Source organism: Sciurus carolinensis, chromosome 6 (genome assembly GCF_902686445.1).
Source record: "Sciurus carolinensis chromosome 6, mSciCar1.2, whole genome shotgun sequence".
In the NCBI taxonomy this organism is placed as follows: domain Eukaryota; kingdom Metazoa; phylum Chordata; class Mammalia; order Rodentia; family Sciuridae; genus Sciurus; species Sciurus carolinensis.
In genome coordinates, this window is record NC_062218.1 from 131,148,915 (window position 1) to 131,167,017 (window position 18,103).

General features: G+C 45.7%; 1 protein-coding gene across 3 annotated transcripts in view; it reads right to left on the bottom strand.

Annotated features, from left to right (window-relative positions):
• Cplx2 (complexin 2) overlaps positions 1 to 17,048 on the bottom strand; it is a 90,157-nt gene extending 73,109 nt beyond the window's left edge. The window contains exons 1-2 of one of the 3 annotated variants that reach the window (XM_047556913.1): positions 16,994 to 17,048; positions 4,390 to 4,470 (exon numbers count right to left, since the gene is read on the bottom strand). The gene's annotated coding sequence lies outside the window, so the exon portion shown is untranslated. Of the gene's footprint in view, positions 1 to 4,389; positions 4,471 to 16,390; positions 16,624 to 16,863; positions 16,904 to 16,993 lie in introns of those variants that run through there. The other 2 variants (XM_047556915.1, XM_047556911.1) reach the window with 2 other exon arrangements.
• Between the last annotated feature and the right edge of the window lie 1,055 nt (positions 17,049 to 18,103).

Sequence of the window (18,103 nt, forward strand, 5' to 3'; positions counted from 1 at the left end):
TGGGATTACAGGTATGGGCCACCACTCCCAACTTGAGAACTAACATTTTTGAGACCTTCCTAAGTGGCAGACACTATGATTGGTGTTTTACATAGGTTATCTGAATTTCCCCCAAACTGCAGTCATTCATGTACCACCTTTATGATTTTTGCCTAATGGGTACTATTCACTGATTTAGAATTTCTCTTCAAATTGATTTCCTTTTTTAAAAAAATGCCTGATTTTATTTCAAAGGAAAAGCTATATTATTTCCATAAATCAGAGTTTGATGTATTTCTAACATCTATCAATTGCAAGTTATTAAATTAATAAATGTTCATCTGTATACCATCTAAAATCACCTTACACAACATTAATCGCACATGTGCCAGTCTCTGGGAAATACTGTGGCATCTAAGCTAATGCTTACACATCCCTGGGAGGATTGCTTATGGATGAGAATGTAAGTGCTGAATGTAGATGTCTGAAGTTGCACTGGTGGAAAGGGATGGGGCTGAGATTGGAATCTAGACAGTCTACCTCTGAATGCTTAGGCTGTTTTGACACCCATGCTTTTCAAATACATTTTTTAAAAATTCAAATAATCATTTATGTGTGGAAATCCAATACATAAAACAAATAAAAGTGGAGCTTTTGTGCTTGAAGTGAGACTCAGGGATCCAGTGCTTATTCTTTAGGACCTTTTTTCCCCCAAAGTCCATCTTAATGGTTCTTGAGAACTTTTCTTAGAAGCCTGGGACTCAGAAACATTATTTTAAAACCAAACTCTATCACCCTATCCCTTGGCTCCATTTAGTTCAATTTTCCCTGTGAGCCAAACTCCTGAGGGGCAAATTCTGGGTCTCTGCTGTCTTTCTTGGCTGGGCATCTCTACTTTTGGACCTTGGCCATCTTTTGAAATTTTCCATCTTGCCATCTTGAAATATTCCACTGGATTTCTAAGCCTCACTCTGACCTAATTATTCATTCATCAAACACTGATGTCTAAACAGTATCCAGGTTTTTAGAGGGCACAAAGTGGGGACTGAGAGGGAAAGACCATGTTTCTTTTGATGGTCCCAAGATCAACGTGTGAGACAAACGTAGACATGACCAAGAACAATACTGAAAACCTCCGTGCTCACCTGAAATTAATTTGTTGGCTCTGGGCCTGTCTGTCCCAGGTGCCTGGTTGCATTCTGTAATCGGCAGTGATAGGGCTGATCAAGGTGCCCCAATGATGCAGTCTCCCCTCCCTTTCACATTGTGATGCCAGAGGTCTTACCTGATTCCCTACTAGAGTTCCTAGGTCATTACTGCCTTTAGCAAAAAGTGCCTGATGTAAATTTGGTGTTAAATCATATCTTGTTCAGACCCCAAATCCTCATTCCAAAAGAGGACCAATTTACAACTGTCCCAGCATCTGCAATAGGAAACTCTGCCTAGCCCCTGGCCTCAGCCTGACTTTTCTCATCATTGAGACTATTTGACCCCCTAACCTCCCACCAGGGTATGTACTATGCTAAGGAAGAGAGGATCCTTTTGCCTTAAAAATATGGAAACATCCAGGCAGAATTTCTGTATGTTTTGAAGTTTCCTAAAGGATATTTAGGCTTGTGGTGTCCCCTAACCATATCAAGATCCCTACACTTTCCCCTCAGTCCTGGCTATAAACCCGGTGCTCTCTGAGATGCTTCCATCTTTGAAAGATCCCCAAATGTTACAAATATCACCCTTTATTCTACAGGACCAGGTCTTAGCTAAGCCCAAGTTCCGGGAAGTTTCTTTTTTGGTAGGTCTGAAAGTTGGGTTCATTCCCTAAATGCAAAAATATCCAAGCCAATTCGAGCAGGCAATCAGATCAGCTCTATCCAGGTCAAACCAAGCCAGTCAATTCAGCTCAGTGCACAAGTACTATGCTCTTCTCTGTCTCTTCGCTATCACCCTTAGTCAGGCTCTGCTTTGGGAAAGGTAGAATCTAGCAGTTAACAAGACACACTTGTGCCTCTCAAGGAGTGTTTTTGTTTTGAACTTAGATTCCAGATTCAAACTTTTCCTTCAGCTGTGGGAACCCCCTGCACAAGGGAAAAATAATCTCCCTTTCCAGCCTGTAAACATCCAAACCAGCCTAATCTCTCAGGTCTGCTTCCTGAGACTTCCCAAATCACCCTCCTGGTGTTGTATGACTCTAACTCCTCAGATCACGAAATCAGTTGTTCCCTCATCTTTTAGGATCTGGTTCATATGGGTCTGGGTTTATTCATTTGTTTATTCAAAACTTGCCCTAAGCACTTACTATGTGCCAGACACCTTAAAGACTTTATCTCATTTAATTCACAGAGCCCTGTGCAATCAGTGTGGATGCAGAACCAGTTAAGTGGCCACCTAGAAATTTACCCCACTCCCAATTCCAAAGTCTGTACTCATTTGCATCACATCTCAGCGTATCTTACAACAATCAAATAAAATCTATCATAAAGGTTAGAGATCACTAAATACTTAAACAAACACATTGTGTATGGAGGGAAAGAGTGGATTAATTAATATTTTATATAAGGCCGAATCCCACCTGACTGTTTTATTATAATCCTTTGAGAAGTGAAACTATATGGGGAGATAAAGGGTGACTTTCACAAAAAGCCTTTGTCAAGCTTCTATCCCAAAGCCTATTAATAAAATTGATTCATTATAGAATTGGGCAGAGGTGGGTGGTAAGTGGGAGGGAGTCTATTTTTGCATGGATAGAGAACTGGCTTAGAGACAAGAAAGAGGGTGGAGATAAATGGGTGCTTTTTCAAATGGAGAACTAGGGTTCCCCAGGAACTAGTTTTGAGTTTCGTTTTATATAATGCTCAGTACACATGCATTGAGTACCCAGGGTAGGTAGGCCCTGCACTAAACATGGGGTTACCAAAACAAGTAGGACCTAGCTCCTGTCCTGAAGGATCCTAAGGAAGAAAGTGCTCAATGACATCTCCAAGTTTACAGAGGACAGAAAACTCCTCAAAGGAATGAAGTGCCAAGACACTGAAGATAAAATTGAAGAAGGTAGCTGAGGGAGTGGAAAAATCCACGGACAACAATCAGATTTGAGGTCTCATACCAGCTGTGTTGCTGATGCTGTAGGTGACACTACACAAGTCTCTTCTCTCTGGGTTTCAGTTCTCTCTCCTATACAATGGAGGCATTGGATTATTGACCTATAAGGCTGGAGAGTTTAGAATGAAGGACAATGACTAGAAGCAGGAACTGCATATGAGAAAGTCTCTATTTCTTGCAGCCAAAATATCCTCTCCTGTCCTGCACTGTGATGGGGGACCACTCTCTCTCTCTCTTTCCTCTTTCCATTTGTGAAAAGTAACGACGAGGCAGAGAGCCGTGAGGTCTGTGATGCTGGGGCTCAGAGCCCAGCCTGGAATCCCTCAGTGGCATTCTCTGCAAATGACTCAGCATCATAAATAGCTCCCATCTGGATGAGCAATGATATCTATAGCGATCAAGCGATCTCTATATCCACACACACTCTCTCTGTGCAAATATGTGGCTCACTGTATGCTAAATATGAGGTGGCCTGGAGTCGTTCCTCCTCTTAAAAGACTATTTGGTATGAAACTCAAGACTGTTTATTTAAAGAAACAAGTTTACAACCAGGCACATTGGATTACTGGTAGTGGGTGGTGGGGAAGAGACGATGTGGATGGAGGGATGCTAGATATGATCTGAGTATGGCCAGCCACCTGGAAGAGGAACTAAGGTTGACTACTCCACCTTTGTCCTTCTGTCTACAGCAGAAGAGGGTAATGGATACCACACAGAAGATGCTTGAGATCCTGGGACCGGGTGAGAGTAGAGGTGAGGGTGTTGAGCCCATTAGTGCAAAAAGATATGATTCAGCAGAAAGAGTATAGGACCTAGTGATGACAGGTAAGATAAGTTCTAGCTCAGACCAGTATTCATTTTGGGCAATTCATTAATTAGCTCAGTCATTCATCAAACAGATACCAACAACCTACAAAGTGCATAGGCCACAGACAAGAAAAAAATAGGTCATTATTCAGCTTTACCATCTGTATACCTTTGGGTAAGTCTTTTCCCCCTTTTCAGTCTCCTCATATGTAACTGGGGATAATAACATCCACCTCATTTTGCGGGGTAGAGGGCAGCTCAGAATAAGACAACACATCAGAAAGCACTTCTCTGGTGTTCACAACCCTGCAGATGCCATCCAACACCATTCTGCCATATTGCCCAGTTGATTCATCTCATTCCAACTTAGGGAGTGTTCTTGGTGAACTCAGAGGGGGAAATGTCATCATGACCCTCTTTGTCAGAGCCCCCAAATTGGGAAGGGGCATGCAGCGGTGCTTCCTGAATACTACCCACAGGTGTGACCCTGGGCAGTACCCTTACCTTTGCTTCCTGGTCAAGCTGGGATGCAGGAGCCTTCAGTCAATGAGAAAAGCAGAGAGCATGTCAGAGATGCACAAATTCCTAGAGGAAGAGAGAGAATTTTGAAGGTGAGGAGAGCGATTATGGGGTGACTTCCTGAATGGGCATGGAACCCCAAGGCGCCAATGAAGTGTCTCTGAAGGTCACTACTGATTCTGTTAGTTATACCAAATGGCTGGGCAGGATGGGGTCCTGTCAGGCATCAGCCTCAACTGTTGACTCCACTTCACCTAACCTGATAGCAGTTGCCTACCATACCCATTGGTTTAGGCAATCCTTGGATTATATGCTGGTTACACAGTTTTATGGTATAAACATACTGTTTCATAACATGATTTCTAATCAATGTCAGTGGATATGCTTCACTGTCAGTCATATTTAGTTTTCATTTCTGGTTCTGGGGACATCTATTATATCTCTCTGAGCCTCAGTTTCCTCATCTGTAAAATGGAGCTGCTGCTTCTCTGTTTCTCTCTCTTTTTTTTTCTTTGTGTGTGTGGTACTAAGGATTGAACTGAGGGGCACTCTACCAGATCCCCAATACTTTTCACTTCTTATTTTGAGACAGGGTCTTGCTAAGTTGTCTAGACTAGCTTCTGACTTTCTGCCTCAGCCTCTGGAGTTGCCAGGATGACACATGTGTGCCACCACACCCAGCAAAATGGGGCTTCGAAAGGTACCAACTTCCTACATTAAGTACTGTGTAAGTTTTGGTTCTTATTGTTAAATACAACCATGTCTCTGAAGATACCTATTACATTGCAGCCCCTCAAATTTTAATTATCCTCCTCTGTTTTATTTAAGAGGGCACCAAGCATTCCTTATGAAGCAAGGGATAGCTGTTTCACGACTGTTTCCAGACCTTGCCCAAGTCCTGGCAGAATGTAGGCAACCAGTAAGCATTTGTTGACTAAGCATTACTTGACATGCTTGTTAGATTTTTCTTTCACACATTAGGTCAATGTTTCATTTCCAGTTCCAGATTGGAAATACAGGTGTGGAGAGGGGAAGATAATCTGGTCAAGGTCACATAGAGGTAAGTGTGGAACTTGGACCTGAACCTACAATCCTCCCTCTTTGCACCCCAGCCCCTGCTCTATTTTGCATCTGGGGCCTCTCTTGGCCAAGCACTAAGGTCTGGGCCACTGAAGGGCCTGCAGTGTTTGCTAAACTCCCCTGCGTATCACCTGTAACTTCCTCCTCTATTTTATCTTCTTTTCAGTAACTGTAATAGTCCTATTCACAGTGGCCCTATGGGAGCAAATATCACATATGGGAGTTGGACCTGAAGTTCAAAAGAACAAAGACCTTCCAGATCATGGATGTAGTATGGGGCAAAGGAGGAGTTCTAACAGAGATGCCTGGCTCTAAGTCCCTTATTTTACCAGCAGTCTTCTGGACCACTTGGATAATAGCAATCTGACGACTGGATCTCAACTGTGTAACCTTGCCTAACTTTCTCTATGGCACTATCCCATAATTGACCCATATGGCACTCCCTCACAACCCCAAATTCCTCAATCCCACTGCCAGAATAGGATTCCCTGATGCAGGGACCAGCTGCTCACCAGAACCTGTGTCTTTGCAGGACTTGTTAAGTATCTGCTGAGTAAAGGAATGAGTTACTAAGTGTCTGAGTGTACCAGGTCATTTCTAAGTGCTAGTGACACAGCAGTGGAAACAGCAAGCATGACTCCTGCTCTCAGGGAGCTGACAATAGTTGAATTTAAAATTCACAACTGGATTAGAAATTGGGCAGAGTTATTGTTTTGTGATGTGCTGGGGCAGGGAGCCAAGGAGGGCTTGTTTGTGGGATGGAGCCTGCTCTCCACCTAGGGAATGGGCATCTCAGAGAAAATGGCAGCTTCCCTGTCCTTGGGCAGGGCCACATGTATGCAGGGTCAAGCATCTGACATTTAAGATGGCAAGGAAAGAAAAACACATAAACATATGCAATTAAGTGATGCCCTACTGCTGAGTCCAAAACAGCTAACACATTGCTGACACATAGCAGGTATTGCCTGGCACAAAGTAGGTGCTTAGTAAGCTTTTGTTGAATAGATGACAGATGGGCAGAGAGGACACTGGTCTGACTTAGGTCTAGAGCCTTTTGGGAATCAAAAAGTGTTAACTCCCAGAACAATTATACTTGAGTAGGGCTTTATTTTATAGAACCCCTTCATGTACCAGTTGTTCTCACTGTGCAGGTGAGGGCCCATTTTCAGGGTATCAACCACTATCTTGAACATTCCCATTAGCTTGGCAAGGTCAATGTTATAGTTCCTATCTCACAGAGGACGGCAAGGAGGCTCAGTGAGGACTTGATCTTGCATGATTGTAACCCAGGTCTCCTGTCTTATTCCAGGAGCAAGAGGTAAAAAAGTCCACAACCTAAGAGGGACACAAACAGGAAAATAGTGAGTAGTATGCAGTGTGACTTCCGCTCTAATGCAGATTTGCATAGAGCTTCACTTTGCTAGGAGCAGCAGGGAGGGTTGAGAAGGCAGGCTTGTGGCGGAGGCATAGAGGAGGCCAAGCAGACCATGAGGCGGGGAGGGTTTCCAGGCAGAAGGCACAGCATCTACAAAGGCATGGCTTAGAGTGTGTTCCACTCAGGGAACTTGGAGGAAGATAGTCCAACTGGAGCCTTAGGGTGAAAGATGAGACTGACAGTCGTCAGGGCCTGTTTGATGAGGGTCCTGAGAAGGGCTGAGATAGGCTCACTTTATGCCTCTGGAGAACTCCTTCTGGGAGTACAGAGGATGTGGGGATGAGAATGGAGTGTGAAGGTGGGGACCTGGGATCTGTTAGTCAGACCACAGACAGGGAGACGTGTTAAGGCAGTGGCTCCAGGGTGGCAAAGATGGGAGGAGTAGGAAGCAGGACTTGGTGCCTGATGAGGTGTGGAGTTGATGAAGAAGGGAACTTGGCCTCATGGACCAAGTCTAGCAATGAAAGTCAGTCTTCCCACTGGCTGACCCACCCAGGGGTGTTAGAGGTCCTCCTCTTCTGACCGCCAAGAAAATCACTGTGGTAGATTCTGGTCCCTGCCACATCTCTAGCTCCAGGCCCAGGCCCAAGGCCCAGAACCCACCTGACTACTCGCAAATGGTGTCCTAGCAACCTCTCAGTCCTCACCTTGGCAACACCACCTTCTTCACTCTCCTCTGATTGGGTTGGAAGGGAAGGTGGAGCTGGGATACCTCCTGACTACTAGACCTGCCCGGGGAACTGACCACTGAGATGAAAAAGGTGGGTCTAGATCCTGGGAAGTGTTCTGGACTGGAAGTCTTGGGAGCTGGGCTCTGATCTCATGGCTGATATTCTGTCTGAGTGACCTTAAACACAGGCCTCAGTTTCCCTTCTATAAAATAAGAAGGTTGGACAATACTATCTCTAGAGCCTGACATTGTCTTAATCCATGGCTGGTCTTTTTCCTGGTTGGATGCTCCATTACTAACACAGATTTTAGTGTCAGACTCCAGGAATGCAAATTCTGGTTAACTTAGACAATTCACTTTATCCCTGAGTCTAGATTTTTTTTTTCTGTAAAACGGGTATATCTCATGCTTTCTTACCCAAAGGGTTATTATAGTCAGTTGAAATAGTATAAACTAAATTGATTTATAAATAGCAAAGAGATATACAAATGTTATCTCTTCTATTTCATCACATGAGCTGTACTCAGTCACAATTTCTTGAGCTACCACCATCAGCAACAAGTGTTTATTGAACACTTACTACATGCCAAACATTCTGATGTTTTCCTAATATCCTCTAAGTTTATCTTCCCAACAAATATATGAGTTACCCATTATTATTATTCCCATTATACAGATGAACAAAATGGAGGACCCATATGGAGAAATGTACAAAGAGCTTAGTCAGGTTCCCTGGCTTTAGAAATTGAGTATTTAAGATTTAATGAGGTGTCTATCCAGGAGCTCTTCTCTCCATCTTGAGTTTTTCCTCTTGCCTGGAGTCAAGATCTAACTGAGGGCCCAGTGGGTAGGAAAGCAGCACTAACATTTAATGAGCATCTCTTTTGTGCCAAGAATCGACCAGCATCTCAGATTTAATGTGTATGCCAATCACCTGGGGCTCTGGTTAAAATGCAGATTCTTATTCAGCTGAGATACAGCTGAGATTCTGCATTTCTAATCAACTCAAGGGGGATGCTGATGCTTTTGTTTAGTGGACCACACTTCAAGTTGCCAGGTGTTAGAGGACTTCAGACATTATTTTTTTGAATCCTAGGGGATTAGGTTTTATCAGCCCTGGGTTCACAGATGAAGAAGTTGAGGCCTGAGAGGTGATACACCTTTCTCAGGGTTCTGCATCTACAAGGGCTGCCATGAATCCAGATCAACTCAACATTGCAGAGTCCTGGGTTACAGCCACTGCATCACCTTCTTGCTGTGTGGTCCTTGTTTTGGGTTTCTGTCTCTACAGAGGAGGCAGGTAGTGGTCAGGCCCCCTAGTAGGAACTACGTCTTACTCTCAGTTTATCATGAGCAGACTAGATCCCAATGCTGGATGGGAACAGGGCTTGACCTAGGCAGTGTCCCTGCCCCTGAGTAAACTCCCAGGACCAGGACTAGATCTTGCTCATGTATGACTTTCCCTACTTGTTTTACCCTAATCCCAGTTCTTTTGTGTTCTAATTCTTTATTAGAATTTTTGATATTTTAGTCACCATAGGATTTTTGCATTAATTTTCTTTTAAAAGATTGCAGACAGGTGTGGTGGCACACATCTGTAATTCCAGCAACTTGGGAGGAGGCTGAGGCAGGTGATTGGAAGTTGGAGGCCAGCTCTGGCAACTTAGTGAGACCCTGTCTCAAAATAAGAAATAAAAAGGCTTGGAATGTAGCTCAGTGGTAAAATGCCCTTGGGTGAGATCCCCAGTGTCACCAAAAAAAAAAAAAAAAAATTAAAATTAAAAATTGTGGCTGGGCGTGGTGGCTCCCACCTGTAATCCCAGTGACTCAGGAGGCTGAGGCAGGATAGCAAGTTGAGGCCAACTTCAGCAACTTAGTAAGGCCTTAAACAACTTAGAGGGACCCTCTCTCGAAATAAAAAATAAAAAGGGCTGGAGATGTGGTTCAGTGGTAAAGTGCTCATGGGTTAAATCCCTAGTACCTCCCCACTAGAATTACAAACTGCATAGAATATTATTTATCCTGACAGTTGAGTTTTTAAGAACCTCCTTAAATTTTGCATGGGAGGAGTATGGCTCTCTTACCGCCAGTTCTTGTCTGGCCCTTTGTCTTCCCCTCCCCTTCCAGCCTCATCTATTAGGATGCTGCCTGCGCGGCACTGCAGTGCCCACCGGCAGTCCTCCAGCTAAAGGATTTATTTCCCAGCAGGTGAATCCTGCAGATGCATCTCTTGGCCTGCCCTTTGGCTGACCTGCACTAGAGATGGCACTGGGACCTCTGGGCCTGAGGGAAGATTCAGGGGATCACTCTGGCCTAGGCTTCCCTCCATCCAGCCCCTTAACTGCCTGCGTGGCTGAGAGTGTGACTTCACCACAATTTAGATTGCACCACCCCTCGGTCTTACAAATATGTTCCACATAGCCTTCAAGGCCCCATCCAACTCTCCTGTCCTCCTCATCCACGCCCCCCCCCCCCACTTTGTTTCTATCCTGAGACCTTGTTGGGCTCTTTCATCTGTACTTTCTGCTTCCTCTGCATGGATGCTTATCCATGGCCAGGTTCCTCTCATGAGACTTCGGTTTCAATACTTCTCCCTCAAAGTCTTTTCTGGATATTATTTAAATAACCCACATCCAGGGCTGGGGTTGTGGCTCCATGGTACAGTGCTTACCTGGCATGTGTGAAGCCCCTGGGTTTGATCCTCAGCACCACATATAAATAAATAAATAAAATAAACAAAATAAAGGTCTATTGACAACTAAAAAAAATTTAAAAAATAAAATAAATAACCCCCATCCTCCTACCCATATCCCCCTCTTTTGTTTCCCTCCTAGCATTTATAGGACTTGGTAACATTATTTCATGTGTTCACATGCTGTTTTCTCTCCTCCCACTAGAACTTGAGCTCTGTGAAGATATGGACCTTGTGTGTCTTATTCTTTCCAGCACCTAAAACAGATATTGATCCAACATAGGTACTCAGTGAGTATTGATAACTCAGTGAACTAATCCCTGGGCTTCAGTTTCCACAAGTGGGAAGAGAGATAATACCAACCCCTCAGGATAACTGACAGAATTGAAGGCCTGTTTGCACATATCCTGTCACTAAACAAAATGACTCAGTGAGGCCTGGCAGTATTATCCCCATTTTACCAATGATGAACTTGAAGCTCAGAAAAATGATGGGACTTGCTTAAGATTTCCCAGTTAGGAAGTGCCTGGGCTGGGGTTCTCTCCTATTGGAAAAGCGCCTGGGCCCATGCCCTGCTCTGAATAGGCATTCAGCAATGAGAGTTGGAACAGATCCTCTTGCCATCTGCTGCTTGAACTGCAAGACCCTACTTGCCTGCTTGGCCATCACAGTTTCCCAAGGAGTCAGAGACAGGAATTCTAATGGCCGTGAAACACAAAGACCTGCCTCTTGCAAACATAGGGATAGATTTTTCTCTGCATTGGCAATTACCATACGGAATGTCTGGGGAACGGATTTCATCTTCCAGGCACTTTACCAAGATTAACTTCTGAACCTTATGCGGCAATGCTTCTTGAGGATTAGGGCAGGTGGCAGGGGAAGTGTGGGCAGTGGGTGTCTTTTGTCACTAGAAAACCTGGTGTTTGGAGGGACTTCAGATTCCAACACAACAACTCTAGATGTTTGATCTAGTTCCTGTGTGTGGCTTCTCCATTCTTCCAAATGCATTGACCTTTCAAGGCTTCTGATGTTTCCTGTTCTATTTAGTTACTAATTTGGCAATGTACTCCTCAAATGTTTACCAAGAATATCGTGGACACTGAGGATGCAATGGCAGAACAAAATATATAGTGCCTTTGCCTTCCTACAGATATTGGATCAACAGGGGAGACAGATAACAGAATCCTGTCTGAAATTGACTATGTAGCTTTGAGTAAGTACCCTTCCTTCTCTTGGCCTGGATTTTCTCTTACTCTCCACTCTTAACATCCCTGCTTAAATGTTTCTGATGATCCCTCATTGCTTTCTGAGCAAGATGGAGTTCCCTGTCCTGGGATTCCATGCTCCTGTAAGTTGGGCTCCAGCTGACATTCCTCAGCATGTGCTTCCTGTTCTCCCACCCCCATTTTGCCACATTTTAATTTAGCAGTACTCATGTGGCACTTTCTGAGTGCTAGAACCGTCTGAGTTCTTCACCAACATTAACTTGTTTAACCCCACAGAAACCCCTTGAAATAAGGATTTGGATTCTCATCATCCCTGTTTTAAGGATGAGGACATGGAGGTACACAGAGGTAAATAACTTCCCAAACTATTCAATGGGCAGAGCTGGGTTTGAATTCAGGCCAACTGGCTCCTGGGCCACACACTGCACTGCCATTGTTGCTGCCTCTCTGATCACCTGTGTGCCAGTCCTACTAACTCTCATTTTCCAGGTACAACTCAACATCCATTGCCTAATTCCTTGAAGCCTTCTCTGATGCCCCCATGCTGAATTGATTCTCCTCAACTGTGCTGCGTACCCCAGGCGTCCCTCCTGACAGGGTGCTGCTGTTCTTGTTTGTATATTGTCTCCTTGGTTGAATGCTAAGCACCTCAAGGCAGAGGAAGCAGTGTCTCACTCTCCCTGCCTCCCCTGTGCCCAGCCCAGCATCCTCATATCATCCATTCTCCATGCAGCAACCTTAAGTATATTTAAAAACACAACCAATTTTTAATCACTTTCCTGCTTAAAACCATCTGGCAACCATTCACTGTATTTTGAAAAAAATCCTAAATTCTGAATAGGCCTAGAAGGCTCTGTGTTCCTAATCCTGTCCTCTTTCTGCCCTCATCTGCTGCCACTCCACTACTTGCTCACTTGCTCAAGCCACACTGGCCCAAGCAGCCTGGCCTCACATTAGGATCTTGCCAGAGCTAATTCCTCTGCATGGAGTGTTCTTTTCCACAGTCTCACATACCAAGTCCTTGTTATTTGGACATCAGTTCCAAGTCACCACTTTGGACAGGTTGTTCCTATCTATCTATCCATTTATGTTTCCACATTTACTTTTTAATTGTTATTAATGCTGGTGTCTACTGTGAGTCTACAAGCCCCAGGAGAGCAGGGATCTGAGGTGTCTTGTTCTGCTACGTACTAGCACCTGGAACAGTGTCTGACACAGAATAGCCACTCAATGAATAAGTGTCTTGAAGGATGAATACAGACTCATCAAGTTCCTTTGGGATTCTACATATTGCAATCCAACTAGGTGGAAGTAATATAATACCTCTAAATTGGTCTCATCCCAGGCTAATAGCTGGGATAATTTCACAAACTCAAGTTCATGGTCTTGATCACTTTCCTTTATCTTGCCTGAATCATCTTCCCAGGAAGAGAACAATTTCATTGGCTATTCTCTGTTGACATTCCTTCACTGAGGATGTTAAGAACTCCTTTCATGTGTTCTTATTTGCCCACTGAAGACTTGGGGGAACTTGTGAGATCTTATCTTCCCCATTTTTTAGGACAAGGAAGGGCTTCCCTGAAAAATGAAAATGCTGACTTGTGTAGTCAGAGCCCTTGAGCCTGATTGGGGCAGATAAACCCATCATAGCTGTCACACTGCATCAGTAACTGGAGAGACATTATGCTCCAAAAAGGCACAAGAGCTCTGAGTCCTGCTAGGGCCTGGGCCAAACATTACTCATTTAACACATCAAAGGAGCTGTGGTCTGTAGTCCAGAGGGATGTGCAGCCAAATTCAGGGCTAATGGAGAAAGGAAGGACTTCCCATGCATCTGGTTGACTGGAAAAAATCCACAGAAATTAGGTCTGGGTATCTGATTGCAGAGCCCTTGAGGCCAGTCAGGAGATTAGCATAGCAGCCAGAGATAGCCAGCATGATCAACTTACTTCAAAAGTATGTGGAGGAGCAATTTATGAAAGGGTCCCAAAGACCACCTGGCAAACATGACCATCCTCTTGAGAACCAGGAATAAATTTCTTGCTTTCTTCTTCTTCCTGCAGCCTCTATGAGCTGGTGAAGAATATGCTATTCCATATTTATGTGCCCAGAAACTCTAAGGCTGAATCTGGTGAACTGAAAAGAACTCCAAATTATGAGTTCAAAGATCTTGGCTCTGATCTCAGCACTGAGGAACTTTCCCTAAATTCTTTCCCATTCCTGACCCTTGTCTTTCTCATCTATAAAATGTGGCTTGATAATTTCTAAATCAGTGATTTCCATAATCATAAGACTTCTATCCTCATGAGTCCCTGATTCAGATTATTTTAAAAGGGAAACACTTTTTCTTTTTGGGGCTCAATTTGTCTGTTTGGTCTGTCTTTCAAATAGTTGCTGGCCTATGGTCCCAGTGTAGGCAGTGGAGTTAAATAAGTCTTAGGAACACCTGTTGAAGGTGGATGCCTCCCCCCACACTTATCTTTTCCTAAAACAGTTTCTTCTGAAGCATGTGGCTTATCACCGAAGTGTGTCCTATCTTTCTGTTAAGGACAGGAATGTTCAGGACAGATAGAGAAGAGAAGGTCATGATTTGAGTCAGTGACTTCCAAGGTGGTACAGCGCCTGAATGGTAAAAAGTTGTTACTGATGTTAAAATCTTTCCTCATGAAAAGATGTGACCTATTGTACAACATTTTAGGTTTGCTTCAAAATAGGTGTGTGTGTGTGTGTGTGTGTGTGTGTGTGTGTGAGAGAGAGAGAGAGAGAGAGAGAGAGAGAGAGAGAAAGAGAGAGAGAGAGAGAGAGAGAGAGAGAGAGAGAGAGAGAGAGAGAGAGAGAGAGAGGAGAGAGAGTGGATGTTGATGTGTGTGATGAGAGTGGTCTGGTACAGATGAAACAAGATTGGCCCACCGTTAAGGCTGTATGATAGGCATGTAGGATTTTATTACAGGAGTTTTGTATTTTTCAAAATAGGTATGAAATATTCCATAATAAAAGGCCCTTTAGAAACTGGCTTCAGCCTCTCTACTCTCATTCACAGTGCCCATCCTGAGGACCTTCAGGCATGGTGACATCATCCTGGTGGCCTTTACACACAGCTTTATCTGTCTGAGGTCCTTTTCCTCTTTCTCCCAGCCAGTTCAACACTCCTGCTTCCAAAATCTCACAGCCTTGTTTACTAGTCTCCATACTTATTACAGCACACTGAAACTGTGTTTTCTTTCTTGCTTTCTTGCTGTTTTGTGACATCCTTAGGACACTTCATCCCACCAGTACATGGCCAGTGTTTAGCACATGATAGGTACTCAGCACATGTTTACAGAAGGAATAACAGTATCCATTTTTTAGCATTTACTATATGACAGATACTAAACTCATTACGTAGCTTTTTCATTAAATCCTCACCATAAGTGGGTACTATTAATCTTATCATTCCCCTTTAATAGCTGAAGATGGTGTTAGTAGGTTCCTTTCCCAAGGTCATATGCTAGTAAGTGACAGAGCTGAGATTGGACTCAGAATGGAAACCACTCTTGCATCTGGGATTTTATAAGACTTCTCCACATTATACAACAGTCCCACGAATTAAGGAACTTGGGTTTTAGGCCCAATTTTGCTACCAAATTGCCGAGTGACCTTGGTGAATCACCTCTGCCCCCAAGGCCCAGTCTCCCGGGGAGAGTATCAGAGATCTAGAGGATCACGTGATCCGAAGGCCCTCCCAGCTTCAGCTCCCAGAGAAAAGGTTTCTCTTCCAGGTTTGGTTTCCTGTCGCGAAGCTGGCTTCCCTGTTTGGGAACCTCCCAGCTTCTCATACTCTCTCAACCTTTTTTCTTGCTAATTGCAGTCTCCCAGAGCTGAGCCGCGATCACAACCTGCAGCCCGGGTCGCCTCCTCCCCTCTCCCTTCCTTGCGGGCTGGGATTTCTCTGGAGGTGGGGGTGGAACACTGGGCAAGAGGGAGGGGGAGCCTGCAGCTGCCCCGTTCTTTCGTGCGGCTTCCTGGCGGTTTCTCGGCCCCCTCCCCCACGGAAACTCAGCCTCACACTTTCTAGGGATGTTCCGCGGACGGCCAGAGTCAGTGATTGCAGCTGCCAGCCACGGGCATCTGGGTTAGTCTCTGAAGTCCATGGTTCTGAGCTAGGGTGGAGGTCTGAGGAAAGAGGGGGCTGCGCATTCCTTCTTGCCAACTCAGACTAGGCCCAGCTCGCCCAACCGGAGCCCAAGACCCTCCTATGCCCAACTCCCCTTCTGCCCTCTTTCCGACTTCTAGCCGAGACCCGCCATTGCACTGCCAGGCCTTGGCCAACTGCAGACCCAAGCCAGAGACGCGCGGTTGTGACTAGGCCCCCCTTTCCAGCTTGCCCCTGACACAACTCTGGGAGAAGCGATCCCAATCGATGCGGCCGCCCACCCGCACGGAACTCCGGAGGCCCCTGCCCCTGGGCTTTGTTCGTCGCTCGCCAGGATGCTGGCGGCTTGGCAGAGGCTGTCCGCCGCGGCGGTGCTGACGCGGGGAGTGGAGCCGGCGGGGGCGAGGCACTGTCCTCGGCGGCCGTGGTACTGAACCGGGACAGGAAGAGGAGAGGAGCCCGCCGGACGGCCCGGGTCCACCTGTGCAGGGCTGACCCGGGAAGAGGGCCCGGCCCGGCGCGGCAGCTGGCCCCGGAGGTGCTGCGGAACAGAGAAGGAGCCGTAGCGCCCTCCGCCTCGCCCCGGAAGAGCCGGCGGCGGCTGAGAGCTGCCGAGAGAGGGAGAGGCTGGAGGAAGCCGCCTTCGGGGAGCTCGGCAGCGCGGGGCCTCTGCTAGGGTCTCTCCAGCGAACCTGCTCCGGCGGAGGAGGTGGCGGCTCAGCAGCAGGGAGCGAGCGCGCGTTCTACGAACCTGTTGGAGGCTGCAGCTTCTCCGCGGCCGACCAGGGCGCCCGGGACCGAGATTCTGGCGCACCTCTCCCTCCCCTCTTCCTTGACTCCTCCGCCAAGGCTCTCCCTCCTGCCTGGGTTAGCACATGTGTGCGCGGGGGGCGCCGCGCCCCTCTCTGTCCACCCCGAAAGCCAGCCGAGCTGCAGGGCACAGAGCCGAGAGGACTCCCCCAAGGGCTGACCCGCTCCCAGGGAGACCCAAGCTTCCTGAGAAAAGAGGCGGGGGCTGGCGGCGGGGACGAGAGAGGGCGCCAGCAGAGGTGGCAGTGAAACCAGGAGGAAGACATGGGGAGTTCCCAATACATGCAGTTCTGTCTTGAAGTTTGGAGACTTTAGGGGGTCCCTCACTAGGGTACCCTGCCTTGGAGCTCTCTCTCTCTCTCCCTGTCTCAATTTCTGTGACCAAAAACCAAACGTAGATTTTATTTTACCTACCTGTTCTGTTGCAGGCTCCACTCACTAGACCAACTGCCTCTAGAACCTTATCCCTGTCACCAACCCTGCCCCGAGAGGTCTTTCTAAAGATATAGCGTTTTTAAAGTCCTTCGCCAGCAAGACCCAGTACCTCCTTTCCATCTTTGTTCCCGTGTTCCCCGAATGACTGAGGACCATTCCTTCTCAACAGGCTTGTCCCAGTGCCTTAGCACCTGCTGTTTGTTCCCTTTGGCTGCAATGCTCTTTCCCCTTACGTTTAATCTGTAAAGTGTTTGCATTCTCACTCCCTCGTCTTGCCCTCCCTCAGCCTTTACATCCTTCTATTAGGTTTCCCATCACATTGTATGATAATTATATATTCGTCTATATCCTCAACTACCCAGCTCATAAGAACTGGCTCTATATTTTACTTTTCACTTTATCTCCATCTCTAACATGACGAGTGACACACCATAGATGTGCTATTAAATCTGCTGAAGGAATGTACACAGGCAAGGCTCAAAGTAACTTCCTTTTCTTCAGGTGTTTGCTCATTTGGTTTCTATATTTTTACCACACCTTCAAGGCCCCACATGACAGCATTCCTGCTTTATCACCAACAACTCTTCTCTGAGTCAGAGACTTCCTCTATGATGACCTCTGTTTTATACCAAGTTTCTTTTAAAATAAAAAAAAAAAATTATTTGCTATTTTCCTAGCTTAAGGTCCTCATTACCATGACTCACATGGCCAAATCTTGGCATTTGAATTTTAGCTCAAATTCGCTTCCTCAAAAAAGCCCTCTCTGACCATCTACCTAATGCTTTTTACTCCAATTATTCTGTAACATCATTTCTTTTTCTTTTTCTTTTTTTTTAGTGTTTATTACTCTCTGAAATTATTGTTTAGTCATTTCTCAATATCTATGGGGGATTGGTTCCGGTCTCCCCACTGATACTGCCAGACAAAGGGAGGTAGGGATAAACACAAGCTGTGGGGAAGGGTTTCAGAAGCTGAAACTGGACCTTGAAGGATCTAGTGGGGTTCTGCAGGTAGATCAAAGGGGGAGAATATTTCAAATAGAGGAAACAGAACATTCAAGGGCCTTGTGGTGTGAAATTAAGGGACCATTAGAGATTTGATGCAGATGGAACACAAAACTGGTGTAGTGTTAGAGGATGGGAAGTTAGACTGGAATTGGCTTGGACTCTGCTACCATGCCTTTATCTCATAGACAGCAGATAGCCACTGAAAAGCAAAA